An 11,986-nucleotide genomic window follows, 5' to 3' on the forward strand; every position below is an offset into this window, starting at 1 on the left:
CACCTACAGCACCTAGTCTTCCTAGGTGATCTTCCATCCAAGTACTAACCAGGCCCGAACCTGCTTAGCTTCCGAGATCAGATAGGATCAGGCTTGTTCAGGGTGGCATGGCCGTAAACTAATATTTGACATTTTTAAGTCTCTAAGATTAAGAGAAGTTTGTTACACAGAAATAGTTAATACAACTAAAATCGTGTAGAATAAGTTCTCAACTTGGTTAAAAACAAACCAAAATAAAAAATAGTAAGGGATTTTCTGGGAACATTGCATTTCCACATGAATTTTAAAATCTGCTTGTCAATTTCTAAAAAAAATGCTGGAATTCATATTGTTTCAGTTAAATTTATAGGTCAATTTGGCAAGATTTGACATCTAACTAGTATTTGAGTTATTCACTACAGAAATTTTACTATCTCTTCAGAAATATTTTATAAGATTTCAATATAGAAGTCATATATTTTTATTAGTTGTAGTTTTAAAATGTTGGTGCTGTTGCACAAGCATATATTTTATTTATTTATCATCTACTCTTAGTGTTTAAATATTGATTTTTATACATTAATCTTGTTCTTTGACCTTGCTAAATCTGTTTCCTACTTTTAGAACTTTTTTAGTAGATCCCTTAGGGTTATCTACATAAAGAATTATACTATCAACAACAAAAAAAGTAGTTTTACATTTTTTCTGTCCTTAAACATTTAGCTAGGGTTTAACAATGCTGATGTTTTCAAAAACTTTAGGAAATTTACATTTTTCTCTTCATTGTCTCTTCTTTAAAATTCAGTTTTACTCTAAATTTTATTATTATCTTCTATTTATTTTGCATTTCTTTTACTCTTCTTTTTCTAATTTTAAAGGCCACTGATTTGAGATCCTTCTGTTCTTTAATAAACCATTTAAGATGGAAAAATTTCCCTATAGGCACTGTTTAAACAACCCACAAATGTTAAAATATTTTATTGACATTATCTTCAATATAAAAATTAAGATTAAAGTTAAAAAGTTCTTTTAGTATTCCTTCTATTATCTTTCATATTCATATAGGTTACTTGGAATTTTTTTTGTTTAATTTCCAAATATTTGAGATGTTATCATATTCATAATAACTAGCCATGAGTTCCCACTTACTCTAATCTTCCATGTTCTAAAGAATGCTTTATTTTTCTCATATGCACATAGTATATTTCCTGTGACATTTATTCCTATTATTATTATATCTGCCACATATTTTTTTGGAGGAGACGGTATTTTTTTCCCTATAACATAGAAAATGATTACAATTTCATCTCATATTATTCCCATCGAACCCTCTGGATTGTATGCTTGTAGTCTCATTCAGGCTTTATTATCTAAATTTACATATTACCTATTTATTTTTGCAGCTATCTACCATACCTTTAATTGTGAGTAGAAAAAAGAAAAAAAAATGCAGAAACGTTCCTCTTTTCAGGACAGATCAGTGTGATAATACTTAGGGGAGTTTCCCATTATAAATTCTTTGTAGAGTAAAATAAAATTCAAATCTATTGTGCACTAATTTTCTTAATCTATGTCTCCCACAAAAGAAACTTCATATGTGAACCATATATAATTCATTTTTGTGTCTATAAGCATCTAATATATTCCTATGTAATTAGACCATCTCCTATGTTAACACAATATACAGTAATAGGCAGTTGTGCAGCAAGATATTCATAGATCTCTACTATTTCATATTACTATTTTCTTTCAGCCATATTGGTCTATAGAAAATAGTCACTTATTCATATGTGGACCTCTATCTTTTAAAATCAGAAAGACTTTTACTTGGTCAGGGGAATACTGATCATGTTTTATTGATCACGTTCCTTTATTTTGAGAATTCAAGTAGTTTTTATATTCATGTAGTTTGTAGTTCTTTTTGAATTTGGTCATGTTATTTAAGAAAGGCTTATACCCCTACCCAAACTCTATCACTATTGCTTTAATACTGATATGAAAATAGTGGTAAAATATAACAAAAACCATAATAGTGATCTATGAATAAAATTCCATACTCCTCATTTGGTTTAGCTACTTTACAGTGGGAATGTTCAAGCTCTTATAAAAGACACTGATATACATATTTTGAACTTTCTTTTTCCCTTATGTCATTCAATATGCTTCTCACATTTTTGATTCTAGAATTAAAATTGTACCAGTTTCTCTTATAATCAAAAGACTGCTTACCTACTGAGGCAAAAGGTATTTGTGCGCATGTCATCATGGGTACATCAGAAAGGAAAAACCACACCAACAGATTTCGTTCTTGGCTCACAAGAATAAAAGTTAAGTTTATACTGTATAAAACTGGAAAACTTCATAGTGTGGGGGAGAAAAACAATATAAATGCTTAGCTTTTTCCATGAAGCTGAAATAATACTTGTCAATAACTAGACAGATTGCAAATAACCTTTAGAAGAGGAGAATGGCTGGGAGTTACTGTTGTTATACATTTGGAAATACACAGAATAAGGAAAATGTATAATAGACACATGCTAAAGAAAGAAAATAATATAGCGCTCTGATTCTGGATGATACTACACACAAAAAATCTATCTAATAAAAGGTAATGGTAGAGCTCAAAATAAATGTTGCATATAAAATGAATTTCTTTATAACACAGAGTTATACTTGACTTAAACTTCCACTTAAATTAGTATTTTTATTTTGTATTTATATGTTGTATAGGTTTTGCATAACATATATGTGTTTTGGTTTTACATTTCTATAACAGCTATATTGACACAATAAAACACTATAGAAAATGGGGAGACATACATAGTTTTTCTTTAAAAGATTTCCGTAGTTACAAAGGAATGGAAATGATTTTATAGAAACTGTCATTATCAATACATGAAACTGAGGTCTAAGAATTAGACCAGCATAAGAAACAATGTAATAATACCAATAGTTAAAACTTCAAATTTAAAAACAAGTAAATTTAAAATAGTGTTTCAGTAAATAAGAAAAGTTCATATATATTTTAATATTTTATCTTCAGGAAAATATATATATTTAATAATATACATAAATTTATGACATATTTCAAAGCCTCTCTTATGATGACATTTACTGTGACTAAAGAGGCTAATTTTATCATAGCAAAATCTTTAATCTTATAATCTCAATCTGTTTAAATTAAATTTATTGGGGTGACATTGGTTAATAAAATGATACAGGTTTCAAGTGTACAATCAGTATAGATCATCTGTATATTGCATTATATGTTCACCACCCAAAGTCACATCTTCTTCTATCGCCATTTATTTGATCCCCTTTATCCTTATCTACCTCACCTCTCCCCCGCTTTCCCTCTGGTAACCACTAAACTGTTTGTGTCTATGAGTTTTAATCTTAAAATAATAGATATACAAATTTTTATGTAATAAATTACTGCAGTACTCAGAAATTGTAATAAAAGATTAAAGATAATGTAAGAAGAAAAATAAACTCAAGACCATACACATGTTTTTCAATTTTGGCTGCTGCACTTCCTTTAAAATGGTTGGTTTTCTGTTTTTAGTAAGCTATGCCTAACATATTTTGAATAATTGGCTGAATGAATGACTTGAAGGTTTTTACAAGGTTTTCACACTAAACTTTAGAGCAGAAGAAACATTTTCATGAATGCATCAGTATGCAATCTTGACACTTGAAAACATCCCGACAGGAGACTTCAGTATTGCTTGAGATTTGCACACTACTATAAGTAGTATAATACAATGTTTAAAGGAATGATCTATTAGCTTCTGATATTGATCGAGCCATTATTCATATTTACTTATATATGAGTAGTTTGAGAAAAAATATTCCAATAATATTATTCTAGATAAGTGAAGTAATATTTCCCAACCTTATTTTTCTAATAAATTAGATTTTTAGGTTGTTTTTTGATAGAAATATAAACCAAATTCCATATACCTTTATCTTTAAGGAACTAAAATTAAAATGCTTTAAATTTAAATTATTATAAAAAATACAGAGAAAATGCTTAAAAAGTAAATAATTATTACAAAATTTATACTTCATCCTTCTTTTAGTAATATTACCGGTTCCTTTTGTAAAAATAAAAAAAGTAGATACTTGTTTTGCTTAATTTTATCACAACTCAACTAAAAATAAATGTTTTTATGATCTATTTTTTTGCATGTAAGTTTGCATAAAGAGAATATATGGTGCTATAAAAATGATTTTTAGCTCAGTTTTATCCTTCTAACTAGCTTTAAAATATGTAGTGTCATAATAACAATGAAATAAGATCAAAATTAAATAATAGGCAGCACAGATTCTGTAACTGAAGGCCAAGATAGTATGTTTTCATTTGGTCAGCTCTGATTCTGACACTGGTTCTGGGTCAAAGACTCAGTTGAATAAGTATGAGAGAAATTAATTCTCAAAGATGAATTGAACAAGTACAAGAGAAATGAATTCTTAACTTTTGAATGAGACTATCCAGAATACCAAGTATATATTTATAGTTGGAGGCATATTTATAAGGGCATGACATATAACTGAGCATGTTTATCATGAGGACAAAGATATCTGTCATATTTGCCTTATAAAAATATACTCTTGATTTTTTTTACCCCTCACTTATTTTCTTTTTTATTACTAAAAATTATTGGAGTGACATTGATCAACAAAATCCAGTAAGTTTCAAGTGTACAATTCAATAGTATGTAGTATATACATCGCATTGTTTTTATTCCTCATTTAATTGCCCACTGTTCCAATGTTATTTTTGAAAGTCTCTTCTTGTTTTTGAAAGCACTAAATATCCATTATGTTAATTCAAGCCATAGCACTTTGGTTACATGAGAATGATACATTATTCTGTATATTTCTAAGAAGTGTGCTTTGCTAGTGACCTATTTTAGAAAACATTAAAATGATGCTAATGAAAAACTCTGTCACATTGGAAATCCAGGGGCATCATGTGATACCCTCAGATTCTAATTCAAGATATCACTACTTAAATTTTTTTCTTTTTATGGCTATTTCTACATGAAATTTTAACATGGATAGGATAGAAAAAACAGTTACATTTATCATGTGAATTTATTTTATTTATTTAAAAAATTTCAGTTAAGAATCATAAAATAAAAATCATGAAAACTTCTCCAAAATATGAACCAAAAGATTCTAATTTTTTAGATTTTTTCTTTTATTCTGTTTTGCTGTTAATGACTCAAATTATAGTTGGAACTTTGAAGTTTGAATTATTAGGGACATATTTTTGGAACTGAAATAGTATATATCTGCCTAGACTCTAAAATGAGAATTGGACTTTGTCATGAGTGCGGTACTTGATAATTCTTAAACTCAATTTGAAATTCCCATAAGTATGGCCCCACTTCTAATGTTGCACTTGAACGAAGTCTTCATAGACAAAGTTCTATCCATTAGTATAGTCTTTACTTATTTCTTCACAGTGATTTGACAATATTATAGTATTATGTTTCCAAATTTAAGTTTTTATTGTAGTGATGCCAAGGAAAACTGCTGAGATATTTTATTCTTCTCATAAAGTGGCTTGATGATAAAGCAGTTTTTTCTTTATTCGTTCTCCTCCCCCTCCTGCCCCTCCTTCTCCTGCCCCTCCTTCTCCTGCTCCTCCTTTTTTTTTTTTTTTTTTTTTTTTGTTTTTTAAGATGTATATAAGTCCGCTGGCAAAATTTAACCCCAATGTGTTATTACTCTATTAAGATCCATTTCTTTTTCTTAAAAATTTTTTAATTAGTAGTTAACAATTGCCCATTACCCTTGGTCTCTGCAGCTTTTCTCACTTTTTGGATCTCTGCCTAAACTAGTAAATCTGGAAAACTGTCTCTGCTTCTTGGATGTTGGCCACTCAGAGCTGTTCAATCATCGCAAGAGGAATTGCTCTCTCACTAGCATTACACTGAGTTAAAAAGGAAGTAATGATTCCATTCAGTAGCCTCACCGCTATAACATACCTTGGTTTTCAAAAAAAAAATTAACAAAAACAATAAGAATATGATTTAATGTCCTCTATAAAATACAAAGGACAAAGGATCTATAAATGTTCTATATCTAAAACTCCTGTTCATCTTTTCATAATTTTTGATATAAATCTTGATGAAAAATATCTATATATTTGATGTTTTCATTTTCTAGATGGCTTTGCTATCAGAGCGAAAGTAATTCTTTTAAACATATAACATTTTGCAAGACATATTGTTTCCTTTGGTATCCACAGGGGGAAAAAAAAAGATTTAGGAGAGTACAAAATACTAGTCATTTTTAGTTGAGCATAGTGGACTGGGTGTTTCTGAAGCACCCAGTTCCTTGCTGACAGAAGAATCTAATGATATGAATATGAGATCTTTTTCAGGTACTTGGACTTTTATGACATGTTTTCTATATGAAATATTATTTCTCTGTTGTTTGCTCACTTTCTTCTCAACACATGAAATGTCATCTAGTCAAAACCCTTTTAATAGTGTATGTATTGAAATGACATAAACAATTAATGATGTGAAATAAAACTAGAAAATATTAATATCTTTAAAGGAATAGGTATTTAGTAAAATAAGACATTGAGGTGGAAGTAGGATTAGGTGTGAGAGTAACGGAATGGAAAAAATCAGGACAGAAAGGCAGAGAACAGAGAAGACCATGTAACTCTATCAAGTAATATTATAATACTAACTCAATTAATTAGTAATGTATGTGGCCCACAATTCAATGCTATATATCTCAGAAACTGATATTCAAGAAAGAAATGGAAGACTTTAAATAGAATAGAATATCATCCAAAATGACCCTGCCTCTTATAGGCCAAAATGCTGAGTTTTGAAATCTTGAAAATTTGCTCTGGTAAAGACAATTAGAAAACAAAGTAAATGCAGTTGTTAGCTAATCTTTTTTTCTCTTCTTCTTGGGGATATTGAAAAGAGCTGCTGGAGAATAATAAATTAAAATGGGGTCTAGGAAAATAAGACTGACAAGCTCTGCTTGTTACATGAATAGATGGAATTTAGAGTAAGCACAACCTCTCGTGGATATTATTACATTCAATTCTTAAATGAAATGAATAGACATTGAGGGTACTTCATGGCACCGAGGAAGCAAGTGTAAAGCCTAGATACTCTGAAGCAGGGTACCCACAGACTGAGCTGTGCTTTCTCTTTTCCACTCAGAATATCAAGAAAAATGTCTAAAATATAAAACATAGCAAACAGAGCTCTTAACGAAAGCTAAGTGATTAAAATAGTTGGGGATTTAAGAAATGTTCCCACCATATCAGTAAATTGGTGGTCTGGAAAAAGATGTCTAAATATGAATGATATGAAAAGAAACTCTATGCAAATATATTACAAAAGAAAAGTGATGGTCAGAGGAGGGAGAAGAGGAGGAAGAAGAGAAATATGCAATTTTGGATTAAAAAAATGTAAAGAATCAGAAAGAAATTTCCCATAAATCTTTTAAATTACAGGGCAAGTTGGTAATAATGTGGAATCAATAAAAGAAGCTCAAAGTTGAAAAATAAAATAAGATAATGAGATGAAAATAAATATTAACACAAAATTAAATATATTGATGAACAAAATATCAAGGTAGCATTAGTGAAATAATTAGGAACAGCAAAGTACTGAAAATAAATAGCTGAAAAAACTACTGATATAAAAAATATGTCAAAATAATTTTAGTGGATACAGATAAAAATATAAGTTAAAACAATTAGAGGAAAGCTAATGGAGCAAAGAGGATAGAAAGTAAGAATTATCACTGGTAATTTTAGAGACCTCAATACATAATTCATAACAAATTATCAGATGAACTTTTACCTGCAGGTCTAAGAAGTGATGTTGGATAATATTCAGACAATGACATATGCTCTATTATTTAGTTTCTGTGATTCAGAAATACTTCTTAATTTATCCAGGTATAATAAGTAAGTCAAATACAAGAGGAAACTATTATATTGATCCCCAAATCAGTCACTGGCAGAAGGTGATACAAAATGCCTGCAAAGATCTGGGAAAGATCTCTGATGCAAGGAAATTTTATGTAAAGAAAATGACATTGGAATATAAAAGCCATAAAACCTAATCTTAAGTATGAAATAGTAAAGGGCTACAAACTTTTAATTTTCAAAGTTTGAATTCTTATTGAAAAATACATGGATAATATGATCCAATCAATTAAGAGTTAAATTAAAATAAATAACTTAGGAAGAAGTAGTCATGGTAAATAAACAGCAGTGAGAACTGACTCCATTTACTTCTAGAACTAAAACTAAACTATTTTTTGCATTAGTGTTACAGAACAGAATGTGACATAAATTGACAATATAAAAATATATCTAATAGTAATTGGAAAAGGTATACATGAGAGAGTTAATACTTTTGTCTTTCATGGGAGAAAATCAAATAATACTCTAAACTTTAACACTGATTTCAAATAAGCATAATGACTCTTAACTCTTACCCTATATAAATAGTTTCTTAATCTTAGAAGAATGTTTAAACATCTTTACTTGTTACTATACTTCAAGAATTTTCTTTACATTTACTCATAACATTTTTTTTTTACTTGACATTTTGATTTTTGGCTAAATATATAAAAGATTTTATATGGAACAACAATAAAATATTTTAAATTGAATTACTCTAATTGAAATATTTTAAATGGAAAGTTAAGTAAATGCATACATTTGGTGCACAAATTGTGTATGTGTTTATCACATCTATTTTTACTATTTCTCCTTTTTCGTTATTCAGAAATTACTCATATTTTAATTAGTAAACCAAACATTCTTTCACTACTTTATTCTGCTATTAACTGGATAATTCATTTGAGTAATACGTATAATTTATAACACAAAATATAACAATATATCTATAACTTGTATTTGACTTGTATTATTATTTGTATTATTACAAGTCAAACTGTGTTTACTTTCTTTTTCTAAGAAAAGTACAATTATTACTTTACTTTTTGCTTTACTTCTTGTGGTATGCTATTAAATATGTCCTTTAATTATCATTGAAATATACTGGTAAATTTCTTTAAAGCATTTCATATTACCACGTACTTAGAATTTCTAAGTATAAGATTTAGGACACTAGTTTTTTTCGTTCATAATAAATGTTTGACAGCTATTATACACCAAACATTGAGATTACAAAGATGAGAAAGCATTACTTATCCTTATGTTGCAAAAGTCAAACTGATTAAGCATATATTCATATTTTAAAAAAATTGTAAGATAGCATGATAAACTAAGAATAAATGCAGTATGATGCCCAAACACCTGAGGATGTAGTGGTTAATCTGATGAGGAAGCATCAAGAAATCATCCCTGAGTAGGTTATTCTTGATCTACTTTATGAAAAGAAGAAAGCAAAGAAGATCCAGTTAGTAGACAGATTTGGAAAGCATGACTCAGCATAGATATATCATGGATATGTACCTAATTCAGAATTACTGGAGGTGAGTGGTGGAATGATGTCAGTTACAGAATGTCAAATGATAAACTTCTGGTATAGTATGACAAAGAGTTCACTGTTTATTGGACAGATTCTGATGAGCAAAACTTGCATTAAACAAGGTAATGGTATGGGCAGACTGTAATTTATAAAGCTCTGTGGAGGATGCCTTCAAGATAAAAGGAAATGACGAGAAATGTGAAAGGCTACTCCAGTAATCTAAGTGAGTTACAATAAAGATCTGAATTACTGGTGAGGAAATTATGATGGAGGAAATAATTCACTCTATGGACAGTCTAGAATAAAGAATTAAAGTATGATTAATTGGTTTCTAGTTGGCATGGGTAGGTGAAAACAGTGAGAAGATACAGGAAGTTATGCAATTCTGGAGTGGAAGTACTATTAAATATGAAACTTACAGAGCTCAACAAGCCAATTAGACAAAAGAAGTAACAAATATGTAGCTGACAAGTCTATTTAGTACAGATATGGAATTTCAATCGCTGATGTAGTAACATGAAAAAAATATGTGAGGACTACAAGGTAACTAAGAATCAACAATTTACACTATAGAATTTTATGGGACAAAAAAAAAAAAAAGAAAGAAAGAAAGAAAGAAAAAGAAAAAGAAAAAAGAAACATGGCCCATGGCAAAGTTTGCATGAGATTTGTTGTTAATACAGGAGAAATAGCTGAAGATGCTTTTTTAAAAAAACATGGTGGAGATAGTTATCAGTAAGTAAAAGTCAATAGTTTTAAATATTATAGCAAATTCAACTAAGATAACAGTAATATTCACTCATTCAATCAAAGCAGTTCATCAGAGATTTTAAGCAGAGAAATCCTTTTGCATTCTGGGACAGATGGAATATTAATATGATTTGAGGAATGAATGTCACATTGAAGAGGGGACACAGCAAGTATAGAACATTTAGGAGACTGCCTCTGAAGAAAAATTGAAATAAGTTTTTGGAAGGATGATATGATGTGTCTGTGTGTATGTGTAAATAGAATTTTTTGTTTGTTTAAAATGTGTGAAGCTTAAACTCATAGGCAGAGGGAAGTACATATTAATTCTGCTAACATTTCTTATCAAAATCAGATTCTTATGACATTTGAGAAAAAATGTCTACATACATTGCTATAGTAAGTAAAAACATCAGCAACTTTTTATTTTATAGTTTAGAGAAAATTAAAGAATTTCATGTCCTATAATCTTCAGATTTTAAGTGCACAAGGTGATGCTAATCTAACTCTTGGTGAATTTAATAAAGGGCATATTTCTTGATATTAGGAGACCATGAATACAAGCAATATCCTATTGCATCTGGGACTGTGTCAACATACCAAGGTGTTTATATCTAACATGAAAGCTGCTGCTGGTTTTTGCTCTGTTAAGTTTTCAGTGAGGTGGACTGTCTTAGTGAGGGTTTAATACCATATGGTTTCATAATGCTGGCAAGAACAACTGTTTCACTGCTTTAATCCCTGTACATCTAAGGAATCATAATACTATATAAAGTAAATGGATTAGACTTTTTGTATTGATTCAATGTTTAGGTTGCTACGTTTAGAGGAAAATAGGCTTTTATTCATAATTCCATTCCCGAACAATAAACAACAAAATACAAATATTGTCTCATGATAGTTTCTTTATGAGGGTTATCTGAGTTTGAAATTTTAAAGAATTGTACTCCACAGATCTATAAGAGTTCTCATTTTATGTCAGTTTTATAGAAGAACGTTATGATGTTAAAACAGGTATATTTTTATTTGTTGTATATGGTATATCCTGTAAATACAGAGAATTTACATTTATTCATAAAAGGTTGTTTAATGCTTTACCCAACCTTAATTAACACAATTATATCCAATTGAATATGTGGAATCCCTTTTGAACAATATTTAGCATTATGATTCCAAAACTACCTTGTTAATTAAGTATGTCATAACTTAAAAAAAAAAAGACATTGAGTAATGGATTCAATAATAAAGTCTGGGGAAATAAGAAAGCAAAAGTAAAATGACATTTTTTATTTAAAATCTATAGCAAGATGGCACATAATAGCAATGAATAGAGACTTCATATATATGTGCCCGATTAATTCTATTCTATCACAGACTAAGAATTAAAGGCACTATATTGTAGAAAAGTATATGGCACATATAAAAGTAAAAACTGTTGCTAGATCTTATATCTCAAAAGTTCTTAATTAACCAAACTAGAAAAAAATTGTAAAGTTAAGCAAGTTACTTTAATAGTAATAAATTCTGGAGCAATTCAATTATAGAAGCTTCCTAGTACAGTATAGGAGAAAGACAAGGAAAAGAACTAGATACTGGCACAAATTTTGCCACACAGGAATATGAGTGAGTATACCATCAAAGTAAATAAATTTTAGAAATTCCTGTCTTTAAGGAAAAAGCACTTTTTGTGTAAACGATTGTATTACAAAGTGGGGAACCAATCTGGCTGTTTCCATTGCAACAAATTGCAAGGATAGCAGATT

The 11,986-nt window shown here is 29.2% G+C and overlaps 1 pseudogene; it reads right to left on the reverse strand.

Annotated features, from left to right (window-relative positions):
* On the reverse strand, positions 1 to 119 carry LOC118609634 (annotated as a pseudogene).
* Between the last annotated feature and the right edge of the window lie 11,867 nt (positions 120 to 11,986).

The sequence above is a fragment of the Rousettus aegyptiacus genome, unplaced genomic scaffold (genome assembly GCF_014176215.1).
Source record: "Rousettus aegyptiacus isolate mRouAeg1 unplaced genomic scaffold, mRouAeg1.p scaffold_m13_p_11, whole genome shotgun sequence".
Classification (NCBI taxonomy): domain Eukaryota; kingdom Metazoa; phylum Chordata; class Mammalia; order Chiroptera; family Pteropodidae; genus Rousettus; species Rousettus aegyptiacus.